The 9,447-nt window shown below is 35.9% G+C and overlaps 1 long non-coding RNA gene across 1 annotated transcript in view; it reads right to left on the bottom strand.

Moving 5' to 3' along the window:
* Window positions 1-9,447, bottom strand: part of LOC107751981 (uncharacterized) — a 65,008-nt gene that overhangs the window by 18,016 nt on the left and 37,545 nt on the right. The window contains exon 3 of the long non-coding RNA XR_001641321.1: window positions 1,446-1,561. This is a non-coding gene — a long non-coding RNA (uncharacterized LOC107751981). The remainder of the gene's footprint in view (window positions 1-1,445; window positions 1,562-9,447) is intronic.

Below are 9,447 nucleotides of genomic sequence, written 5' to 3'. Positions count from 1 at the left end.
CTTGTTTTGTGTGTGAGCGTGAGAGAGAGAGAGAGAGAGAGAGAGAGAGAGAGAGATTACATAACTGAAGTCTGCTTTATGAAAACTGAGAGAGGCGTGATGTTCCAGACTGCAGATATTGAGCTCCAACATCAGAAGGACCACTAGTGAGCTCTCAGTCACATCGAAACCTGGCTTTCACAGCTAGTTTCAAGGGGTCCTATTATGCTTTTTCACTTTTTCAACTTTAGTTAGTCAGTAATGTTGCTGTTTGAGCATAAAAAAGATCTGCAAAGTTACAAAGCTAACTTAAGAGTGGTTACAATCATCCGGGTTTAAATCGCGCTCAAATTGATTTTATTTGCAATATTTACACTGAAGCTCGCAGGCAGCTATGGTAAGGGGCATGCCATTTCCCCACCAGGCGCTGAGTGCTGCCAATCACAACACACACTGACCCAGCTAACCAATCACAACACACACTGGCCCAGCTAACCAATCACAGCACATTTCGTATTTCAGCTGTACCTGTTAATAATATTTAATGGACCTGAAATAACATGAACGTTACTAAATAATGTAATAAATATATTGCTCATTGTTAGTTAAAGGGATAGTTCACCCAAAAATTTAAATTCGGTCACTATTTACTCACCCTCAAGTTGTTCCCAACCTGTACGAGTTTCTTTCTTAAACATAAAAGAAGATATTTTGAAGAATGTCGGTAACCAAACACTTGACGGTAGCCATTGACTTCCATAGTATGAAGAAATGTCAATGGAAGTCAATGGGGACCAGAAACTGTTTGGTTATCCAAATTCTTCAAAATATCTTCTTTTGTATTCAGCAGAAAAAAGAAAGAAATTCATATAGGTTTGGAACAACATAAGGATGAGTAAATGACAGAATTTTTGATTTTTAACTATCCCTTTAATGTTAGTTAATGAATTAACTAATGCTAAGTACTGAGACCATATTGTAAAGTGTTACCAAATATTATGATAACAAATATTCAATATCAAGCAGCATAATGGACTGTTTTTGTACAGCTAAAATAACTGGACATGGCTGGAGATAGCTGAGCCCACTCTTAAGGTAAAAATACAGTGATTACAGTTTGCATCATAAGTTTGCATTCCCATTACAGAATCGGTCAATTCTGTATTCTTTTAAAATTCAGGCCAGAATATAATAAAAAATAAAAAAAGAGAAAAATTAAATCATATTATATAAATTAGATCATATATAAGTTTGCATTCCCATTACAGAATCGGTCAATTCTGTATTCTTTTAAAATTCAGGCCAGAATATAATAAAAAATAAAAAAGAGAAAAATTAAATCATATTATATAAATTAGATCATATATTTTTTATGCAGTTCCTCCCTAGAGTAGCAGCATAACCAATATTTAACTATTCCACAGCTAAAAAATTTATTTTTTAAAAAATCTTAATTTTTTACATACCTTTAATATTGTGCCTTGCCTCCTCAAGCATCAGATGTTTGCAACATTTTGTGAATTCTGCATGAGGCTATCAACTGTCCTGAGTGGCAAAGCTGGATCTCAACATCATACATCCCCTGTAAAGAATAACAAAAGAATGTAATTTTTTTGTAAGGGGTATGTAAATTTATGAGCACAATTTATGCACAGTATTTATATATCAATCACATCTGTCATCATAAAGCACAGACCACTTTTGAGAACTGAGAAACAACATCAGTAGCATTTCCATTGGTACAAGATTCAGCATTGTACAATTACAAATCATTCCATGTACAGATTTCTCAGCACGGTTAGCTAACCGAACTCTGAACAGAAGTACCATGATGGTGGAACAGCTTTAGTGATGTGGCAACTCATGAATGTTCACTTGTCAGTTGCTAGGGTAACTCTGGTGTTGCTAGGTAGCTAACCAAACTAGCATATATGTGGTTAATGGAAGAACAGAATAGAAGAAAGCCTGAAACATTGGTAATAATGTATTTGATTTCTTACACACATTCTAATCCTGATTCCACAGCACCTCAGTGGGGGAAAAAAACTTGTAATTGTGTCAAAAAGGGCGGATCAATACAGAACGGCACGATCTAGCTACTATAACCGTTCAGTCTGATGATGAGCTCTTCTGATACAGTTGTCTACTTCCTGCCTGTAAGCCACTGCTGTTGCAGCCTGCAGACTTGTAGCTCCAGAGAGCAGGAGGTGGAGTGGTGTGCGTGCAGCCTGCACAGTTATCTCTCATCTCAGCCGCCGGCTAAATTGAAAGTGACACCGGTGAAATTAAGACAATCGACAGCCAGGTGAGGCCAGTGGCCTTGTCCACAGCATTTACTCATGAATCTTGGACAGATGAATTCATATGCACTGCCTCCTCCGTCAAGCAGCACTCTCTCTCACACATAAACAATCTCACGCACACTTACATGTCATGTTGTAAAACTCAAGGTAATAACAAAAGCCATAGCTGTTTTTTGTATAGCTTGTGCCTGAAAAGCGCTCATCTGAGACCTGTCAATGTAATCATCTGACTGCAGCATAGCAGTGCAAAAGCTTTACAACATTTGCTGTGTTTTTTTTTCACTATTCCTGCCTATTTTTTTTTTCTAAATTTAACGGCGGATGGCGACCTAGGAGTCAGCGCTGTCGTGGTGACGCTGATGGATTTATGCAAATGTCAAGGCTGGCTTTGTGCTGTGGCTGTAGCCTTTTGGAAAGCATGTCTCCAGGGAGGGAGACTGGGACTTGGAATGCAGTTGTTTCATCTTCAAAGGCTCTCCTGAAAATAAGCAGACACACTAAATCACCTGCTGGCTTTATTTATTTATATGGTGATGTGCAGAACAGGCAAGTACAGCTGAGGGCTCGCGGGAGAAAGAGAAGGATACATAAAATGGTCATTTTTATGCTACGGCCTCTGTATGTCAGCAGATGACAACCATAAACAGCATGTTAGCCAAAGTTAATCTGTCATGGTTAGTAATTTAGTTCTTAGAACACAATACTTTTACAACATTTATTATGTTGGTTAATGTTATACTCTACCTACCGTTCAGTAAAGTTTGTGGTCAGTACTTTTTTTTACACAAATTAATAATTTTATTCAGCAAGGATGCATTAAATTGAGCAGAAGTGACAGTAAAGACATATATAACATTACAAAATATTTCCATTTCATATAAATACTGTTCTTTTGAACTTTCTATTCATCAAAATATCCTGAAACAAATCACAGTTCCAACAAAAATATGAAGAACTGTTTTCAACATTGATAATAATGATTAATGTTCTTGAGCAGAAAATTAGTATATTAGAATGATTTCTGAAGGATCATGTGACACTGAAGACTAAAAGTAATGGCTGCTGAAAATTCAGCTCTGCCATCACAGGAAAATTACATTTACATTTATTTTAAATTGTAATTTTTTTTTTACTGTGTTTTTGATCAAATACATGCAGCCTTGGTGAACATACAAGACTTTTTTAAAAAACATAATATTGTGTGTTAAAATTAGTTAATGCATTAGTTAACATGAACTATGGCCAATTTATTTTACAGCATGCAATAACATTTGTTTTGTATATTTAGTTCATGTTAACTAAAATAGTTAACTCATGTCTAAAATCTTACCAAACTCATTTTTTTGAATAATAGTGTATATTCTACATATAATAATACATTTTATACATTAATAATAACAGTTCAAATTATACATTAGGTCATGTATTATGAACAAGCATGAATTAATAATGAACAATAGCATATTTATAAATCAACATTAGCCTACATTAATAAATGCTGTAAAGAAATGAGCTGCTGTAAGCCATGGACATCCAAACATGTGCATAATAACAGGCTGCCTAATATGAAACAGCTCACAATCCCCAGCATCACCAGAGAAGAAAACCCTGCCACAGGCCATCACTTGGCACATTCCCAACAGTCGAAGGGCTGATAGGCAGATGCATTATACACAAAGGGGTCAACACTGTACCACACAAGATAGAGTTGAAAGTGTCCTGGTCCTGCTAAAACATTCTGTAGCTATTATAAAGCTTCACAGCAGGCTGGTTTTGAAAGTGTCATTTATTTTAGGATAAATTGAAAAGACCTTAAAAATAAATATATTTAGGAAAACAATAAAGATATGGTAATCTAAAAAATGTGGTACCATCTAACTCCCTCTGCCATCAATATCTGTCTTTGTGTGTAAGATGGAATAAGGAACTGTTTCTATATCTCTATACTCCTCTACATCTAGGTTACGTAACAAACATTTCATTGAAATCAACCTGTATATACAGTAAGCTCAAAATAACTGAAAATAGCCAGCTTTGTTTGAGAAAGTTATTTTTTCACTCTTTCAATAAAGCACAAGCTAATGTTGACAGTCATGTCCAGACATGGCATTACATACATGAAAAGAGAGAAAAAAAAAACCTACTTTAACTCCAAAGAGCCTTCTTTAATCAAATCATTCTGCCAATTGAGCTGCTTAATCTCCCCGAGATACAAAGGAGAAGATCCTGTAGGTATAAAAATATCAGTCAGATAAATTCAATTATAACTGATCTGACATGTTGTAGATTTTTAGATCATTTACAGCGACATGCCATGTGGGATCCTGAGAGCTACACTGCCACCTCTTGGTCAAATAAAGTCTGCTCCACATGTTGAAGTAAAGTAGACTGCTGGCCTTGTGTCAAACCAGAAGAGTCAACAATTAATAATGTGGCTATTATGATAAAGGAACAAGTAGTCAGGAAACAGGCCAGTGCAGATGTTAATTTACACAAAGATCAATATGGTGACTGGAAGGATGGAATAAACATCTGTAGTGTGTGTGCATGTGTGTATGTACATGAATTATATTCACCATCCATGAGCATTGATCTCATTGATGGTGGCAGATTGGAGAGTGTTGATATGGACATTTTTGGAGGCTTTCAGATGCATTTTTGAGATCAAGCAGAGAGCCAGTTCCGTTCTTGCCAGAACAAACAAGGTTTTTAATAGGCAAGACTCTTTGAGAAGAACTGGTTGTTTCTGCAGGTAAGAGTGCATGGATGCATTCCACACAATCTATACCGTAATTGCAGCTACACTTTTGTTAGCATATGTTCACCACTGAAGTACTTAGGGTTGCTTTTATGGTTTGAGGGCTTTTTTAGCCATGGAAAATAACATTAGTGGGGTAGTGCTGCAGAAAGGCTGAACAGCAGCAGAGTAAGAGACATTCAGCACTATGGCAGGGCAGGACAGCAGGAGAACACAGGCATATAAATGGAGGAGTGCGGCCATTGGCAAGGCGGCTCAGGGGAGATATTGTACACCGAATAGGTTTGGAAAAGCGCAGATTGAAAAGAATAAGCAGAGGCAGTGCTCAGAAGAATGGAGAACGCTGAAGCCTTAAATCTAGATGGTTTGGTTTAACCCCTCAATAAATCCTATTAATTAAAATAAAATGTATATAAAAACAACTAATTATAAATTATTCTCATTTATATTGTCATTACTCTACAGCCAAAATAAATTATTATTATAGTATAAATTATATTATCTGGAGAACATAAATGTATAAAGATGACTCTTTTTTTTTTTTCTATCCACAATTAGAATAATGCAAGATGTATAAATATTAAATAAAAACAAACAAGCTTATTATTTAAAACTATGGCAGCAATATTATAATTAATAAAAAATTTAATGTCTTAGTTTAACATTAACTTTGACAGTTCTAAAAAATGTTTACAAAATTATTATTATTATTTATATTAAGACTTACTTGTGCCCCCTTTCTAATAGGGGTCATTTTTTTCTTTTGTAATTTATTACATCTGCAGTTTTACATCCCCATTGGCCTCCCTATAATCCATCTTACTTATACTAAAACCCCTCTTGAATTCAGGATCCATACACTGCAGGTCTGTTCTTAAACCAAATCAAAGCAGTACTCAAGTGCACCAGCGTGCATCTCTTAAAATCCCAGATGACAACACTAACCTGCACTGAAGCACTGCAGGCTAATAACAGTCCTTATTGCCTTTTCTCTGAGGTTCTCAAATTGCAATTTCAACTTTAGCAGTCTAGGCCATAAAACCACACAACAGTTTGGCAAACAGTGGTTTTAAAATCCACAAAACAAGATCTCATACCAAGACTAGACACGTCTCAGACAAGCCTAACTGTCCTGTTAACTCTGATCAGCTTTAATAGTCCTGATTCTGATCCCATCCCATTAGTGAATATTCAATTAAATCTGAGTGGGTGTGCTCCCTGATATGTGTGAAAGCCCAGAGGCTTACAGAGGGGTAATTAATAAGAGTGCATGAGATTAACTGACTCCCCTCCTCACTGAGACCAGCAATGCTGCTGCTTTATTATACCACTAAACACGTTCAGATTCAAATGAACACTGATGGTGAACACGCTGTTAAATCCAAAGCAATTTTTGCATTGAAGTCAGTGGAAATTATCTTCACCATACAACTCTACACTGAGCCTATTTCATCTAGATGTAATATAGTGACATAAGCGTAGAGCTTCAGTAGATCTGAGCCTGTGTGTGCATTCAGATCTGTTCTTGGATCTGAATATTATAGATGTCTCACAGAACATATTCTTCAAAGTGGAATCAAATACCCTTGATTAGAACATAAATATGTGTCTGAGAGGCTGCGTATACTTGCATTACACTTGTGCAGACAGGCCGTGATTCACAATCTACTGCCATCATCGCTGCTAAAAATGCAGGACAGAAGCGAAACGCTCATGAAAACAAGACTATACTTCCAGAACACAGTGATATATTCCCTCTTAGGACAAATAAGACACTCATGGATCTGCATGCAAGCATTGAATCCATTAGTTTTGTACAAAATGTGTGGCTAATGCTAATGTATTGCTAATTGAAATTTTATCATTTTGAACTAATCCTAAATAAATCAAACAAGAATTGTCTGGGAATCAAACACAATTTAAATGGACAATCTGAAATTATCATACTTGTTTTTTTTTTCTTCAGAATTTCAGTTTATAGCAATAAATTAACATTCCTTTAAAAGTTTTTAAAATTCCATCCAACATCTTTTGAGTAATGACCTCAGAACAAGGTGAGCTTTTGAACTCATACTATGACTGTCAGTCCTCATTTATGGAAAGCACAAGTGTGTCCAACCTCGTGCAATATAAAGCATCTTCAACATATTCGACACAAGGACTAAATCTTGGGAAAGAGGTGTTCTCTTGGCGCCCTCTAGTGTTCATCCGTGAGGGGACATTAAGTCAATAGTCTATGGGCCATTAAAATCTCAAGTTCAGCATTTTAAATAATTATCACAATTTTATGTATTATGTTATGTTATTATTGTATATATTGTATGAATTATTAATTATTATTATAATTTTGTGCTAGTGTTCAGTGAGGGGACAAAGTCAAAATTTGGCATTAAAATCTCATGGAATTAATGAATGAATGAATAGGAAAGTTCACAATTTTAACTAATCATCACATTTTTATTGCATGCCTTGAAAACATAATACTAATTTTGTGGTAGTTTGACATATAAAGAGCAACATAATATTTTCAATATGAATTCATTAATATGGGGGATGAAAGGAAAAATAAATACTTAAAAATCGGTTTAGGAGCCCAACATATTCCAAAATATATCTTCAGGTCATTTTGGACCTGTTTTCAGTAAATAATATGCCATAAACACCATATAGTGTTTGTTGCTGAAAACAGGCTTTGTTATGTTACCAAAAATATTTCAATGTACATGATAAAAGCACATTTTCATCATTATTTGATTTAGTAACTTCAATAATTTTTGTGTTCCACATTTTTTTTTAAAAATGTAATGTGTGTGTGTTATTGGACTTCATGGGTTACGGGTTAAATTTGAACTGTATTTAAAGAACCATTCTGACCTTTGACCTTTGGAATTTTTGGCAGCTTTAAGCTGTCAAAAAATTTTTTTTAATCTGTTTGTCAAATTTGGCCAAAAAATATTTAAGATTTTTTAATATGTAGCCCCTGCTGTTCTCTATGATAGAGCTAAAAGCCACTTGGGTGTAATTTTGTCCAAAAACACTACTTGGCAACAAAAATGACTACATCACTTTCCTAAACATCTGCTGACAAATAATTTTGCAGATGTGGAAAGTAATGGATTGAGATTTCATGTCAATATATTATGGTTTTACAGTTGCAACAACAGCTGTTTTACTATGGTTATTTGTCAGAAACTATGGGTAAAGTAAAATATATATATTTTTAATTTTACTAAGGCTGAAAGTAAAATATTTCATTTAGGCCCAATATGGCATGACTATATCCGTCTACTCAACTAAACCGAAATATAAGGGAATCATTCAAACTGACGGCCTCCGTGTGGACATTGACATGAACAACACATGATGTCTTTAAATGAGGTGACTGGCACACAAATCTTATGAGCTGGAGGCTCTTAATTACATGATGAGATGACTAAATGGAGAAAATGAATCCAGGTGACCATCTGCTTGGAGTTCGGAGCTCACCGAAGTAAACACACTCCAGCGGTGCCAGCAGGTTTTGTCAACTTTAACTTAAAATGCGCTCTGAGTGTAGAGGAAAAAAGTGTGTCTGCCACTCCCCTGCACTCCTGATGAGAGTAAGACAGCTAAGGGGCTTGAATGAAGGCTCTCATTTTTAGCTGGGGTGTCAAAGTCGCCTGAAACCTGCGCTGGTTTCCACTCCCTCTTACATCTCTCCCTCCACTCCTCACAGCACTCCTGACATGCATGAACAGGCACGAAACACAGTAACAAGTTTGTCTCATGTCAGCTTTGAATAAACAGTGCGATAACTTCTTTCCTTCTATATCATCCTCTCTCATTCTCTCCCTCCTGCTCTCTCATTTTGCTCACACTGGGACCCCATGCTGATTGATAGCAGCTTTAAAATGTTGCATGTTCAAATAGACTAAGCTCTGAAAGCCTCGTGTGCAGAGTGGAAACAGGGAACAAAGAACCTCCACCTCCTCTCTAACCTGTCAGGTTTAAAATCAGGCTCTTATCCTGAGCGAAGAAGGGCATTAGATTTGAATAATATCTCTGTCTCCACATTAAACTTTTCTTCTGAAAATACGGTAACGCGCACGCTTGAAGATGGTGCGTCACACGGTGCCAACTTATAATGATAAATGTAACCTGTTATTTTCTCGCTACAAACTGTTTATAGAAACACAGGTTCACTTAGCACACTTATTCCGGGCCCAATGCGGAATAAAATGTCACTAGAGTTAATAACATTTAATTTAAGCAGGAATGTGATTTATATTTAGAAATTGTACCCCCTGCTGGAGTGTTTCGGTTAAATGGAGATGCAAACTTTTGTCTGATCTTGATGCTCCTTGAACATTCCTGCTGGAGTCTGTATTAAAAGGTTTTAAAGTTGTATGCAAAAAAAAAAAAAAAAGC

Source organism: Sinocyclocheilus rhinocerous, unplaced genomic scaffold (genome assembly GCF_001515625.1).
Source record: "Sinocyclocheilus rhinocerous isolate Xijiao unplaced genomic scaffold, SAMN03320098_v1.1 scaffold662, whole genome shotgun sequence".
Lineage (NCBI taxonomy): Eukaryota > Metazoa > Chordata > Actinopteri > Cypriniformes > Cyprinidae > Sinocyclocheilus > Sinocyclocheilus rhinocerous.
Note: the sequence above shows the minus strand (reverse complement) of the source record. Positions and strands in the feature narration are given on the sequence as shown.